At 42.7% G+C, this 15,688-nt stretch overlaps 1 pseudogene across 1 annotated transcript; it reads right to left on the bottom strand.

Moving 5' to 3' along the window:
- Nucleotides 1-2,440: 2,440 nt before the first annotated feature.
- Nucleotides 2,441-10,912, bottom strand: LOC148866145 (wall-associated receptor kinase 2 pseudogene; annotated as a pseudogene). Its single transcript, XR_016109591.1, has 3 exons — nt 9,982-10,912; nt 9,704-9,892; nt 2,441-3,639 (listed from the first exon to the last, which is right to left on the bottom strand). The product of XR_016109591.1 is annotated as a wall-associated receptor kinase 2 pseudogene (transcript).
- Nucleotides 10,913-15,688: the final 4,776 nt, after the last annotated feature.

Consider the following 15,688-nt stretch of genomic DNA (forward strand, 5'->3'; position numbering starts at 1 on the left):
AGTACCGTAGAAGAAGAGCTCAATCCATCAGAGATTCCGGGGTCCAGAAACCCTAACAGGTCTGATATCTTCTCTGCTTTGTCTCTAATTTCCTTTCTTTAATTATCGGTTTCTTACTTTTTCTTACATTTTTTAATTGTCAAAGCCTATAACCATTGATGATAGATCCTCTCTTTCTCAATCCTCCTCCTCTCAAACTTCTTCAAATCACTTCAATATATACAAATACCCGGAAGAAACTCCTGTCCTCTGTTATCTTTTTGCATCAAGCCCTGGAAGGCTTTCAAAGTACTTAAAAACAGATCCATACCCAGAAGTCCTGAACTCCAAAAGAGATTACTGAGTTGGCTTTCTGGCTTCGATCCTTGAAGAGGAACATGACGAAGCATTAATTTGTACTGTGTCTTCTCTTATTTTTGAGCCTACCGCAACATCATCTAATCCTAGAAGTCAATCGTTACTGTATTGTTGTTCTCTTCCGTAAGCTGCATTAAAGCGAGTTATCTCTCCATTCCTCTTTCTCACTCGTTCACTTGCAGAGCAGACGATGAGACATTTCGTAGTTCGAGAAGTTTCTATGTTGGATTTTAATCTCATAAGAGATTAAATTCAATGGGTTTGATTAGTCAATTACATGAGAAATTGCACCTATATACTTGATTGAAAAATTAGCTTTTCTCTTACAAAATCTAGTTTTGAACTTGTCCCATATTGGAATCAGACTTCAAAACACACTTTTTCGAAATCCACTTTCTCTCTCTCTCATTCCGGTCTGCTACAACTTTGTTGGTTGTTGATTCTCGCCCAAGGCTCTGTTGCATCCTGTGAACGGATTTGCCTGTAACCCAACAGCAAACTCAGTAAAACCGAGTGGGGGCGAATAACGTTCTAAAGATAGTGTCTTCAAACGCACCTCAAAGCTTCTTCTCCAAAGTTATAATGACCCCATTTTCCAACATTCTAGAAGGTGAAAAGAAGAGTGAAGTATGCAATTTATGAAGGAGGCCATATAGCGATGGAGGGAAGTGGGAGTGACGAGGAGGTAGTGCCGATGGAGCTGGGTGGCGAGTTACGAGAGGGTGAGGAGGCTGGCCTCAGGGAACACGGTGGTGGTCTTCAGCTTGAGCGGGTGCTGCATGTGCCATGTAGTGAAGCGTCTACTGTTCGGCCTCGGCGTGGGACCCACCATCGTCGAGCTCGACGATGAGAAAGGTGGGAGAGAGATGCAGACCGTGCTGTTCCAGCTGGTTAGCGACGTCCAGCAGCCCCTCCCGGCGGTTTTCATTGGCGGCAAGTTCCTGGGTGGCCTCGAGACCGTCATGTCCTGTCATATTATCATGGCTATTGGCTGGTTACAGTTACATGGAATTGTTTTTCTTTTCAGTGTAAGACCAAAATACCCCTATTCCTTCACTACCAAAATTGTTTATACTTCACATTAAAAGTCGGGGCAATTCTGTTGGTACATTTACCATACGTAATGCGATGCGGCCGGCAATACGTGAACCGTATCGGTTTTCGCCCATGTTTCACGGATTCGGGTTCTTTGTTCCATTGTAATTTTCTGCGGGATCCCAGGCCTTAAAATTTGGCCAGTGCAGATTGGAAGTATCAAAATAATGTTAACCGATACGTTTGGGCGGATAGGAATAAGAATCGGATTCGGAATCCTGTCCTTTGGGTTTTGTTTCTGGTCGTGAAGAGACGAACGCGTACAATGCAGAAATGGACGTTGAGAATAAAAGAGGAATGCACGTCACGTACCGTAATCAAAATTTGGGTTTTTGGGCTGGGTTCTTTCAAAATTTCACAAAACCTAACCCCAATCCATCAAAGTTATACGCCTAATTGCAACATTTTAAATCTGATGCCAAAAAGATATGGTATGGAAAGAGTTTTGACCAATCAAAAATCACCCATGAATTTTGATAAATAACATCTTATTCGCTATCAGGTTTATGATTCCAATTTATTGGTCAGTTGTTTTTAAATATCATATCTTTACCATATCATATTCGAACCTTTTTTTATTGACAATTTGATAATCACCACTGTAATTATCTAGATAGAAAAACCTATGGTGCCAGAACGACATGATATTGGAGAGGCTTTGATAAATCAAAACCCTTATGAATCTGGATGAAAACCCACCTTATAGGCTACCAATAATGCGGGCTGCTTGGTTCCAGTATCATGTCTAAGCTCTATGCTAAATATACAACTGGTCTTTCTTTTCTTTTTCTAGAGCAAACAACTAACTAAATAAAACACATTTCCATTTTATCCACATGCGTTCAAAGATGCAAATTCAGGAGTACAAATTATTCAATTGCAAATTAGAAATCATAGTTGGGCTAAACCTTTCCATTTATTGGATAATTAAAGCCTTGAGAAGAAAAATTAATTACCATTTTAAGTCTTCATCAAAGGCTTAAACCAATTAAAGCAATGAAGATGAAATGCCCTCATGTTTGCCATTGGTTGTTGAAATAGTACTTCCATAAGTAGTGTCTATCGCCGTCAGATTATTGGTGTAGTGGCATGAAATTCCTTTTTCCAACCACATATCCTCTTCGAGTGAAGGTTCATGAGATCTTATTATTCTCTCAAGATCTGCTGCAACTTCTTTCATGGTTGGCCTTTTCTTTCCATTTAATTTTAAGCATCTCTTTGCAACCCTGGCAACAATCAGAAGCTCATCTTCCTTTGCTTCTTTCACCACTTGAGTTTCCAAAATGTCGAATAAACGGTTCTCTTTCATCAAAGATGTAAACTGCATAGTTAGACTTTTTGCCTCATTAGGTCTCGAAGAATCGATCGCCTTTTTCCCAGTTAAGAGCTCAACAAGAACTACTCCAAAGCTATAAACATCACTCTTTTCTGTGAATATTCCTGAATGAAGATGCTCTGGGTCCAAATACCCGAAGGTCCCTTGCACTGCTGTAGTCAAGTGAGTTTTATCAATGGGAACTGATCTTGATATCCCAAAGTCAGATACTTTAGGATTATACTTTTCATCCATGAGAATGTTACTGGGTTTTATATCCCTATGAAAGATTGGGATGGAAGCTGCAGAATGCAAATAAGCAAGTGCTCCTGCAATTTGCACGGCAATTCTTAAGCGCATTTCCCAAGAAAGCGATGGCAAATAGTCTTCATCATGAAGAAGGTTGGAAAGGGTTCCATTTGATATAAACTCATATACAAGCAAAGGAACTTCTGTTTCTAGACAACAGCCCAACAACTTCACTATGTTTCTATGGTTGATCTGTGAAAGAATCATAAGTTCATTAATGAATTGATTCACTTGGTTTTCGTCCACTTCGTTGGACTTCTTGATGGCTACTATCTTTCCATCTGATAGCATCCCTTTATAAACTGTACCAAAACCACCTTTTCCAAGGATTCGATTCTCATTGAAGTTATCTGTTGCTCTTTCCAGTTCTTCTTCAACAAAGATTTTGGTACTCTCAACCCTAGCACTGCCTTCACAAGAGGTGATTTGACGTTCTAATAATAGGCCACCATTTTTCTTGAAGTACTTCTGTTTAAGTTTTATTTGTTTTCTTTTCTTAACTATGGCATATCCCCATAGTCCAAAACCAAACAAGGTTATCAAAACCATTGCTATTCCAATACCTGCAAATTAAAGGTAAGTTGATGTAACTAATATGAGTATACACACCAAAACCAAAGAGCAATTAATATTTATTTCCCCTTTCGGTATTGCATTTACATGAATTATTTTACAATCACTCCATTCTTATTCTAATAAATTTCAGCTAACTATACCAGTACTAATCAACCCAAAAATGTATGATTTCCATAAGAGTGGAATGGGCACTTCATCCTAGTCTACATTTACGGATAGTTCCTTCCCACAACTTTGCCTGACCTGGAAAATGGGCTTGCTTTATTTTTAAAAAAAAAAAAAAAAGAAAGAAAGATCAAAAGCTTTGAATATCCAGGGGTACAACTTCCTTGGTTGGATATGAACAAGAACCAACTTAAGGCCCATCCAAAGACTTGCATCTCCAAGATAAGGTTTGGGCTTTTTATTAGGATAAGCAAGGTTAATTCAATTCAATCCCTAATACAACAATGTTGAATCAAACCAGTTGGATTGGTCAATCTTTTAGTTTTTTAATAGGTTTCACAGCAAAATGTAAGGATATATGTTTAATTAGATTATGCATATATACAATGTATCATATGTGTATATTCTATATTATATATAGTAGGCTCTTTAATAACTAAAATCATTAATTCTTAACAATGTAAAAAGCACTAAGACAAGAATTGACTGTAAATTGGAAAAAGCTTGCTACCAACTTGTGGCAAATGTATTTATAAATGAAGAATCATAGTTACAATAGGAGATGGTTAGTTACAGGGGCAAGTTATCTATTCAGAGTCTATTCTAGTCAACCTCTAGAACTCCATCTTTGTCGAAGAGTAGACTCCAAGTGGGATTCTTGTTGATCTGGACATTCACAAGCTCAACAGGGTGGATAATAGTACATTGAGCTTGGATCGAAGAAAAGAGAAACGTGGGTTGGACAAAGCCTTCGTAAACACATAAGTCAATTGACAAATATGTTGAGCATGTAAGCACTTGCTAGCAATACGTTCTTGTACAAAGTTGTAATCAATGGATAGGTGCTTGGTGCGAGCATGATAGATGGGGTTCACAGCCAAGTACGTAGCACCAACATTGTCACAAAACAACACCGGAAGTACTTTAAGAGAAAAGCCAAGCTCTATTTAGAGTGGCTGCAACCAAATCAACTCAGCTGTAGTATTTGTAAGGGACCTGAACTCGGATTCTATACTAGAGGGAGCAATGGTATGCTGCTTATGAGAACACCAAGAAACAAGGTGTGGGCCCAGATAAATAGCATAGCCACCAGCTGAGTGTCGATCATCTGGGCACCCAACCCAATTGGCTTCTGTATGGGCAATGAGAGGGATGTATTTGCAAGGTTTAAACAGCAAACCATCATCCAAGGTATGTTTCAAATATCAAACAATGCATTTTGTTGCAACAAGATGGTTGTCAGTGGAGCACTACATGTATTGGCAAACACGATTCACAGCAAAGGATATATCAGGTCGCATCAAAGCAATATATATATTGTAGGGCACCAACTAAGCTCTAATAAGGAGTAAGATTTACTAGAGGCTTGCCACTGGACTAGGAGAGAGAGAGAGAGGAAGAAGGCGCAAGAGGAGAACTGATTGGTTTGACACCATCAAGATTGGTGCATTTCAACAAGTCATAGATGTACTTGCACTGAGAAAGAATCAAGTCTTGAGAGGAACAAAATACCTCTATTCCCAAGAAATAATGCAAGTCACCAAGATCTCTAATGGAGAACTCATTAACTAGCGAGCTCAAGAGAGAAGACATGACACAAATATGGTGTCATGTGTGTTGATGAACCGGAATTGGGTTACCAATTGGTATCAATATCAAAGGTAATATCAGCATGAAAAGCCATTGGGGTAGGAGGACACAATTCAAGCTCTAATCCCAATGGTATTGCTTCGGTTCAACACATTCATAACCAACCTATGGACATTGGTCGAGACAATGCACTCGACTAGGATGTGGCTCTCAATGAACCATTGAACCAAAAAGCTTAAGCTGTTAAATGAGGTTATTGAATAGGTTTTATTCTCTAACATGCCTCTTCACACAAAAGCCAGCTCATTGGGCTTGAAGCATGAACAACAAAGGCCCATCCATACCTTGTGCTGAAACTTAATTAACTATAATGGGGGTGATAAGAATCAAACACTAGACCACTTGGTCAAAGTGGCTCTGATACCATCTCAAAGAACCATTAAACCTAAAAGCTTAAGCTGTTAAGTGAGCTCCTTGAATAGTGATGTAACCATTCCTGGTCACGTATCAATTTTTTCGTGATGTATCAAATTTTTTGGCTAAGTACCTCATCAGTGACATATGCTCCCAAGTGGCTTGTGACTCAGAGGCTGAAGTGGAGCTCCATAGTGGCGAGCTACCTAGTGGCGAATTGCCTGGTGGTGAGCTCCCTGTGGTGAACTGCCTGGTGGCGAACTACCTTGATGAGCTGCTTGGTGGCGAGCTGCCTAAGAGCGAACTGCCTAGTAGTGAGCTGGATTGACGAGCTTCCATGCTCTTTAGAGACCTGCAAGGAACCAAATGTCAAAGGACCTAGGGTGGCTAACCCGCGAGGTCGCTCCGATGCTTAAGTCAGTACTCTCTCATAGTAGACCGCGAGCTAAAAATCATAAAGTATGAGAGCTAGAATTTACTTACTTGCCTTCTTGCCCCCTTGGTCTTGGGGTTGGTGCCTTTATATAGGCATTGTTTGGCATGGGCTTCATGCACCATATTGGAGATTTCTACGAGGTCGTCTAAGTGGTTTGAGATTCCTGGAGGTAACCGCCATGCACATTGACCATCCTCCGGATCGTTCGACACATGGGCCAACTTCCAAGGATCGTGGAAGTGTTAGGATATGCACGCCGAATTCGTTGGCGAGCACGTCTTGTAAGTCGCCAAGTTGGTACCTAGGCCAGGTTGCTAGCTCGTGCTTGTGCCAGGTCGCGCCTGTGCCAAGTCGTGCCTGTGCCAGGTTGCGCCTGTGCCAGCTCGTTCCTATGCCAGGTCGCGCCCATGCCAAGTCACGCTTGTGCCAGGCCGCGCCCGGGTAGCCAGGTAGGACACCATCAACTTGGCTAAGGCAAGTTGTTTCCAAAGCGGTTCCGGGTGTCACCTAGTTGTTTCTTAGGTGCCATGTGTCACAATATCATTGGAGGGCCAAATCCGCCCTCATCATTTGCCCCCCACTCCCGAGCCAAAAGTAACTTGATGAAGGGAGTAGATTTCTCCTTTTGGCTCGGAATGAATAATTCGATGAGCTCATAAGCGTCGATTCAATTCCTTAGGCTCTGGGAGCGACTCATAGTTCACTCTCCTTGGTATTTGATTTTTCCCATGCCGAAGAGACGACTGGATCTTATGTGATATTTTATTCCTTAAGCTCTGGGAGCGACTCGTAGTCCACTCTCCTTTACTTTTCCCATGTCGAAGAGGCAACTGGGTCTTGTGACGAGGCAGCCTCTTATCAGTTCGTTAGTCCGCGCCTGGCCAGGCCGCTAGCCGCCGGGTGGGTGCCTTAGAACTATGATTGTGCTACATCAGCCTCACAATGCTGGTCACCCACTCCTACAAGAAGCTACTAGGAGCTCGACCTTAGGGGTCAACACTACTAACTTTGGGTTGCCAGCTCACACAGGAGCCTTGGAAGGCTCGACCAGAAATGGCGCCCATGTAGTCTGTTGGCCGCTAACTCCCACGGAAGCCACGAAGAGTACATCTTTGTAGAGGGGACCTCAGGAAGAGGACTGATGAGGTTTTATCTGAATCGAAAGTAAAGTTGGTAGAGTTGCTTAGTTTGTTAGCTCCCTGCATAGTCTTTGAGTTCATAAAAAATGGAAGCTATAAAGTGAGAGCTTTAGTTTCTAAAAAGTGAGGACTTAGCCTTTTAGAGTATGAGAACTTAGCTTTTTGTAGCGTTTCCCACAGACGACGCCAAATGATGTAACCGTTCCTGATCATGTATCAATTTTTTCGTGATGCATCAAATTCTTTGGCTAAGTACCTCATCAGTGACGTATGCTCCCAAGTGGCCTGTGACTCGGAGGCTGAAGTGGAGCTCCCTAGTGGTGAGTTGTCTGGTGGCGAGCTACCTAGTGGCGAACTGCCTGGTGGTGAGCTCCCTTGTGGTGAACTGCCTGGTGGCGAACTACCTTGCTGAGCTGCTTGGTGGTGAGCTGGATTGACGAGCTTCCTTGCTCTTTAGAGACCTATAAGGAACCAAATGACGGAGAACCCGGGGTGGCTAACCTGGCAAGGTCGCTACAATGCTTAAGTCAATACTCTCATAGTAGACTGCGAGCTAAAAATCACAAAGTATGAGAACTAGAATTTACTTACTTGCCCTCTCACCCTCTTGCTCTTAGGGTTGGTGCCTTTATATAGGCATTGTTTGGCATGGGCTTCACGCACCATATCCGAGATTCCTAGAGGTAACCACCATGCACATTGACCACCCTCCGGATCGTTCGGCACGTGGGCCAACTTCCAAGGATCGTGGGAGTGTTAGGATATGCATGTCGAATTCGTCGGCGAGCACGTCTTGTAAGTCGCCAAGTTAGTGCCTGGGCCAGGTTGCCAACTCGTACTTGTGCTAGGTCGCGCCTATGCCAGGTCGTGCCTATGCTTGGTCGCGCCTGTGCTAGGTCGTGCCCGTGCCAGGTCGCGCCTGTGCCAGCTCGTGCCTGTGATAGATTGCATTTGTGCCAGGTCGCGCCTGTGCCAAGCCGCGCCCGGGCCGCCAGGTGGGACACCATCAACTTAGCTAAGACAAATTGTTTCCAAAGTAGTTTCAGATGTCACCTATTTTTTCTTAGGTGCCATGTGTTACAATATCATTGGAGGGCAAAATCTTCAACAAATAGGTTTTATTCTCTAACATCGAACATGCACCCAACTCTATCTAACCTAAATAGGATGATAAGTCCCACTCTGGTGACCTCAAACATGAGCACACCAAATCAAGCAAGTACGGTTCCACCCCTTTATTAATTCTACTATGTTCGTTATGACTCCATCTCCTGATATGAATGATAATGTGAATGAGGTTCAATCTACGACCATTCATGTTCCTGCGGAATGGAATGAAACTAAGAATTACAACGAAAGAAACTCGAACGAGTCCCGATGTACGTAGTAAGCACAACAATGTAAGCACATTCTATGAGCAATTAATAAATAGCAGGTCACTCCCTGGTACCCTCGGATGGGAACTTGCCAAATCAGGTAAGTTTCTTTTCTCTCCCACTATTACCTATGCTAACTCATGAATTTCAATACTCGAGGGAGATTCTATCACTCCTCATGACCTTTGCCATGGAAGTAGACACCAGTGTTGAAGAAACTCTCATTCCTTGTAAAAGGAGTAGTAGAAAACAAGACAACGAAGCAAGGGAACCCGAGGAACCTAAAGATAAACTTTAAAAGCTACAGGATGCGGTCATGGTGACAAGATCATATTGTCACAATTCAAATATGTTGACCAAAAATCATGGGTGGAGGAGGCGTACCCTAAGCATGCCCCCCACCAAGGGTGGAGTCAGGAATTTTTTATGAAAAAGGCCAAAACCTAAATAGATTAGGGGGCTCTGCCCCTACCCACCAATCATGAAAATCTTAGCTTGGAAGTGCCAAAGGGATGGAGGGTGTGGGGGGGGGGGGGGCACCCAGGCTGTTCAACACCTATATATCTAAGCTCCTCTCGTGCACAAGGCAAGGCAGATTTTATCTTTCTTGCTGGAACCATTATTATTGTGTGGAGGTATCAGGCTTGTTGGGTGGTTTTTGGCTAATGTGGGAATAGAACCTTAACCTTCATGTTTTGACAGTTGGAACAAACTTGATAATAGTAAGAGCTACTGATCAACTTGATAGAGGTTAATGGGAAATTTAAGTGCTTATGGGTTCCCAGACTAAAAGAAAAACATAGTCTCTGGAGGCAATTCGACAATATCATACAAACTCTATATTTATAGGATTACCTGACAGAGGTCATTAATTAATGTTGGAAGAATCATGCACGAATCGTACACTAATTTGTAATTTTATATAATTTACCTAGAGGAACCACCACGGCCAAGGGAAGACTTCGTTTGTCTGGTACTGGTAAGCAACCTTTTCCTAGTTTGATTCCGTCTCCATGGTAACCACTTGGGCAAGCACAATAATAGCTTCCTTCTGTGTTAATGCAAGTAGCTGCCGAATGGCAGTTCCTTTTGATGTTTGGGTCTTTACACTCGTCAATATCTGTTTTCAATCACAGAAAGTCAGAACCATATATATATATATATATATACAAGGATATAAAAGAAGAAGAAGAAGAAGTTAACGAGTACCTTGACATCCAGAAGGCAAGTAGGGGTTTCCATGAAAGCCCTGAGAGCAATAGCAGTTGTACCCTGAGCCACTATCGGAGTCAATACAGTAAGTATTGGCATCACCACATGCATAAGTGGAAGAGTTTTTACTTTTTCGAGATTCTTCACATGTGCCGTTCCCTACCCCCCAGTCCAGAACCACTGGATATTTTTTATTGTGGAGCTCTTTTTTATCGATGGAAAGGAATTTGTTGAAATCAGAGAAATCTTGGGCTGCCAGGAAAGCTACGCTGCAGTTTTCGGAGGACCAAGTCCTCTCATTGGTGTTGATGCTATGGATATGCAAGTTGTAAAAATAGATTCCCTTGGGGATAGAAGTCCGACAGCAACCCAAGCCAGAACAGGAAGAAGAGGAAGAGTTGACATCAGGAATGGTGGTTGGGCAAAGAGAGACACATCCGGCCGTGTAGTTCTCACTATCATCGGCAGAGATGTAGGCAAGGATATCACAGCCGATGGCAATGAACTTGTTGAGAGTGGCGGAGAAGGTAAAAGGCGTATAGTTGCTACTATGTGAGGAATAAATGGAACCTTGCCCAGAATGACTATCGTAACAGTTTTTAGTTACAAAAGTACGAAAGATACGCACATAGTGTTGTTCCAGTGACACTTCAATAACCTCTTTGGAAGTGTGAGCTGCCAGGAAGGGTCTCGGGGGGTTAAAAGCAGAGCTGTTGCATATGATCTCGAACGGCTCGTCCATGAAACAACCACTCCCCATGCCAAATGGGTAGGGAATGCTCACGTTCCCACATCTATCTTCGCAACCAGGCTTTACCAGTTTTGCTGCTACTGCATCTCCTGACCCTAATAAGAGGAGAGACGATAGCAACGATGCAAAGAAGACGAGAGTCTGGTGTTGTTTCGGCTGAACAAAGACAAGCAACATACCGAGAACGAGAAGAGTCGCGATGGTGGGTGAGGGTGTCCAGTGTCCTAGCAAAGTGCAAAGCCAAGATAACACAGGCCGTCTTCTGCGTTCTGTATAAATCACTTGGATTTGACCAAACATGTGTGACGTCCGGGTTGTACTTTCCTACTCAACCAATCAAATTCCACATGTTATTAGCTAGAAGAGGGTTTGGCTGGGGTAAGGAAATTAATAAACGAATAAAAGGACGAAGACTTGATCTTGACCCGGTTTAATAAAAAAGTCCCAACAGGCTCAATTGGTAAGATGTAGCTGATTGTAGCGGAGATTTTGGAAAGAGTTATTGTGATCCAAAAAGGATCAACAGGCTCCCCCAATCCACCAAAATAAAAAATAAAAGCATTTGAGTGGCACTTGAATTGAAAAAGCTGTTTTTTCAAACACCGCTTTTTCTGATATAGCACCTGCGTGATGCATCGATGCCTATTGGAAAATCCTTATCTTATCTTCATACATGTATCTTTAGCTAGTTGTAGATTCTTACGATTTTTGGCTAGTTGTAGTTTGCTATTACAATCGAATCTCCTAAATTGTATATATACGAGTGTATCTTGCATAATGAAAACACAGAATTCTCCACAAAGATTTTTACATGGTATCAGAGCCTGGTGTGTTCGAACGGAATCCCTGTGCAACTTCGGTGTTTGACATGCCAGACAACCTGGGTTTCTCCTCAACCAGAAGCAGACCGCCTTCCTCCCACCGAAGTTCGGCCAATCATTGTAGCATCCGGCGATGTCCTGGAACCTGTGTGATCAGATAGCAGTGGATGATTGATCCTCCATGTAGAATTTCCGGTCATATATGAAATTTCTGTGTCGGATCTGCTCTGCTGGTTTCTTAGAATGCAGAAGTCCCTTGAGTTGCAGAACTTCTAGAATCTGCTTTAGCGTCTCCAAATCCTTTGCTTGTTCATCGATTCCCGCATCTTCAACCGCTTCTCGATCTCTCCGTACAGAGAGTCCGTGTGTTTTGGTTCCATAAAGAAATCCTGCGTGTCAAAGAAACTCTTACGACATTATTGCAGGCCTCCGATCGAAGGTCTCGATGGTTCGGGCTTTTGGTTCTCTCACACAGAAGTCAATTGAATCCGGTTTCCTGACGTTAGACTTATTATCTTCCGGAGCCGCATTGTCTCTAATCAATTGCTGGTGACATTAACTCCGAAGCTGGTCTGGAACTGCTGTTTCAGATGGAGTTGTTCCTGTAGATGAAACGATACTGAAGCAAATCTCTCGATACTTTGGGTTCCGAAGCAGATCTCCGTAACTCAGGCTGGTCTGATTTCTTGAGAGGCTCGCGCCTGGAGTTGGGTAGCGCTTCGAGGCCCATAAGCCGGGCTATGACGCTAGGCGAACAACGCTGCTTGTCGTTATCCTCGGGAGACATCGTTTCTGCAGAGCTCACGAATTGAGTCGTGGCGAAAATCGCTGTGTTGGTTCGGATCCCTCTCGGGTATAGGCTTTCATGTTCGAGTGAACCCAGACTGCTCACTCTCTCAACAACGGCGATATCGAATTCCCTTTCGGAACAGTGCACAACAGTATCAGGAGCCGAAGCTCCAAGTTCATTCCTGATAGTCGACGATTAAGAGGATAATCAAAGACTACTGTGTTTCTTACTATTTCTTACTGATCGGTACCATGGTTGCCAATAACGACCGGAACGATGAGAGCTCAAGTAAGTCGGAATGGTGGGGAGACAGACCCCACGGTATGTCATCCGGGAAGGGAGCAGGTCGTGGGCAAGGTGTTTCGAGCATGGGTGCCGGCGGACGTGGACGAGGGAACAATGCAAGAGAAAACGCTGCCTAGGCTGCGGCGAGTGTGATTGGAGGACAGAAGGCTGGAACCACAAATGATCATGATCATAGCAGATTCCCTCGGTTGAGTGGAGAACAATGGACAACACTTCTTAATGTTATGAACTCTCACAAATCTGGTGGAATGGGAAGACTTTCTAGTAAGAAAAATTCTACTAATTGGATAATTGATTCTGGGGCATCGCACCATATGACTGGAGAAATTGATTTATTGATGGATGTACGGAATATTACACCGTGTCCGGTGGGACTTCCCAATGGGAAGCAAACCACTACAGTGAAGGAAGGGACATTACATTTGGGTGAAAATATTTATTTACATCATGTGCTTTTTGTACCAAAAATCAACTACACCCTTATTTCCGTAGAAAAATTATTGCAAGAGATAAATTGCACTGTCACTTTTACTGACAAGTTGTGTATGATACAGGACCAAACCTCAAGGATTCTGATTGGAGCGGGTGAGCAGTGTGATGGGGTCTATCATTTTAGAGGAGCAGCACCGGTTCAAGCAAATAGAACAAGAGGTATGGATGAATGGGAATTATGGCATTGCAGATTAGGGCATCCGTCTAAACAGATATTATCTTTTCTTCCTAAAGTAGATAAATTAAATAGTAGAATTGAAGAAGATAAGCCATGTGATGTTTGTTACAGAGCAAAACAAACACGGGAAATTTTTCCTGAAAGTAAACATAAAGCTGATGATTGTTTTTCTCTAATTCATTGTGATACATGGGGCGCCTATAAAGTACCTGCCCCTTGTGGTGCAGTTTACTTTATAACCATTGTTGATGATTATTCTCGTGCTGTGTGGGTTTACTTGTTACTGGAGAAAAGTGAAGTAGCACATATTATTGAGAAATTTTGTGCCATGGCAGAACGTCAGTTTGGTAAGCAAGTCAGGATTGTTCGAAGTGATAATGAAACAGAATTTAAAAGCTTGAAATTATACTTTGAGACTCATGGCATTCTGCATCAAACTTCGTGTGTCGAGACACTGCAACAAAACGGTCGGGTGGAGAGAAAACACAGGCATATCTTGAATGTTGCGAGAGCATTGAGATTTCAAGCAGGCTTGCCCATTGGTTTTTGGGGGGAGTGTGTCTTAACCACCGGATACTTGATAAACAGGACACCTTCTTCTATACTTGGTGGGAAGACTCCGTATGAGAGTATTTGGCTATCTCTGCTATGCTCATTGGAGTCCTCGAGACAAGGATAAATTTGGAGAAAAGAGTAGGAAGTGTGTTTTTGTAGGTTATCCCTACGGAAAGAAAGGTTGGCGCGTATATGATGTTGAAAGAGGTAAATATTTTGTCTCTCGTGATGTAGTCTTCCATGAGAATGTATTTCCATATGCCGCTAATCTAAAAGCAACTCTGGAAGACAACCCTGGCCCAGCCATTGCACCAGCTAATACCATGGTTGATGATGATGTTTTTCATAGCCATAGAGGAAATAAAGATAGGGGGAGTGATACAGCCGATATTTGTGGTATGGGGAGCCTTGAAAATAATGATGATGGTAGAGAGAAGGAGCAAGGAGATGGAGAGAGTGTGCAGGAAGTAGAAATCAATGGCAATGAAGACGGAATTAGTGTGGATCCAGCACCACGAACAACACCAGAAGAGCAACTTGGTAGGGGACATCGACATTGCATGCCGTCTGTTCTGTTAAAGCCCTACGTAACCTACACTGCTCGGTGTTTGAAAGTCCCCATTCACACTCAAGCCCACTCTGAATCAAAGTCCTCAGGTATGACTCCCTATCCCATAGAAAATTATGTGACATGTACTAACTTCTCTACTAGACATCAAGCTTTCTTAGTTGCAGTCACTATAGGAGCTATGCCCACCAGCTTTTCTGAGGCAATGAAAAGTGAGAAATGGAGAGAAGCTAATGAGAAAAGAAATCCAGGCTTTGGAGGATAATGGTACTTGGATATTGGAAACTCTACCTCCTGGGAAAAAGGCAATAGGGAGTAAATGGGTTTATAAGATCAAATATAATTCAAATGGGATAGTTGAAAGGCATAAGGCACGCCTAGTTATTCTCGGGAATAGACAGGTTGAGGGGTTAGATTACAATGAGACTTTCGCTCTTGTGGCCAAAATGACAACGGTCCAAACCTTCTTAGCCGTGGCAGCTACTAGGAACTAGGAGTTGCATCAGATGGATGCGCATAATGCATTCTTACATGGGGATTTGAATGAGGAGGTATACATGCAGTTGTCGCTAGGTTTCACAGCTAAGGATCGAACAAAAGTGTGCAAATTGAAGAAATCTCTCTATGGATTACGTTAAGCTCTCAGATGTTAGTTCTCGAAATTGACATCGGCCTTGATACAATTCAGGTTTGTTCAATCATATCCTAACTACTCTTTGTTCAGTTATTTCAAACACAATGTTCGTATGCACATGCTGATATATGTTGATGACTTGATTGTTGGGGGAAATGATACTGTAGCCATTGCGAAATTTAAAGAGTATCTCAACTGATGCTTCCATATGAAAGATCCGGGTCCATTCAAGTACTTCTTAGGTATTGAAGTAGCTCGTGGCCCTCAGGGAATATCTTTGTCTCAACGGAAGTACGCCCTAGACATCATCTTGAAATGTGGATTGTTGGGAGCCAAACCATCATCATCTTGCGCTGGAAAAGGGCGCTCTAATGGAAAATCCCAATCAGTATCGGCAACTAGTGGGGCGGTTGATATACTTACTCATCACACGACCTGAACTGTGTTATTGTGTTCATATCCTACCTCAGTTCATGTAGAGTCCACGGCAAGAACATTGGGAGGTAGCTCTGCGAGTAGTGCGATATATGAAGGGATATCCTAGACAAGGTATATTGTTACATTTCTGATAGCAATCTGCATCTGTATGCTTATTGCGACTCTGATTGG

Source organism: Nelumbo lutea, chromosome 3 (assembly GCF_056320005.1).
Source record: "Nelumbo lutea isolate HS-2025 chromosome 3, American lotus-T2T, whole genome shotgun sequence".
NCBI classification, from domain to species: domain Eukaryota; kingdom Viridiplantae; phylum Streptophyta; class Magnoliopsida; order Proteales; family Nelumbonaceae; genus Nelumbo; species Nelumbo lutea.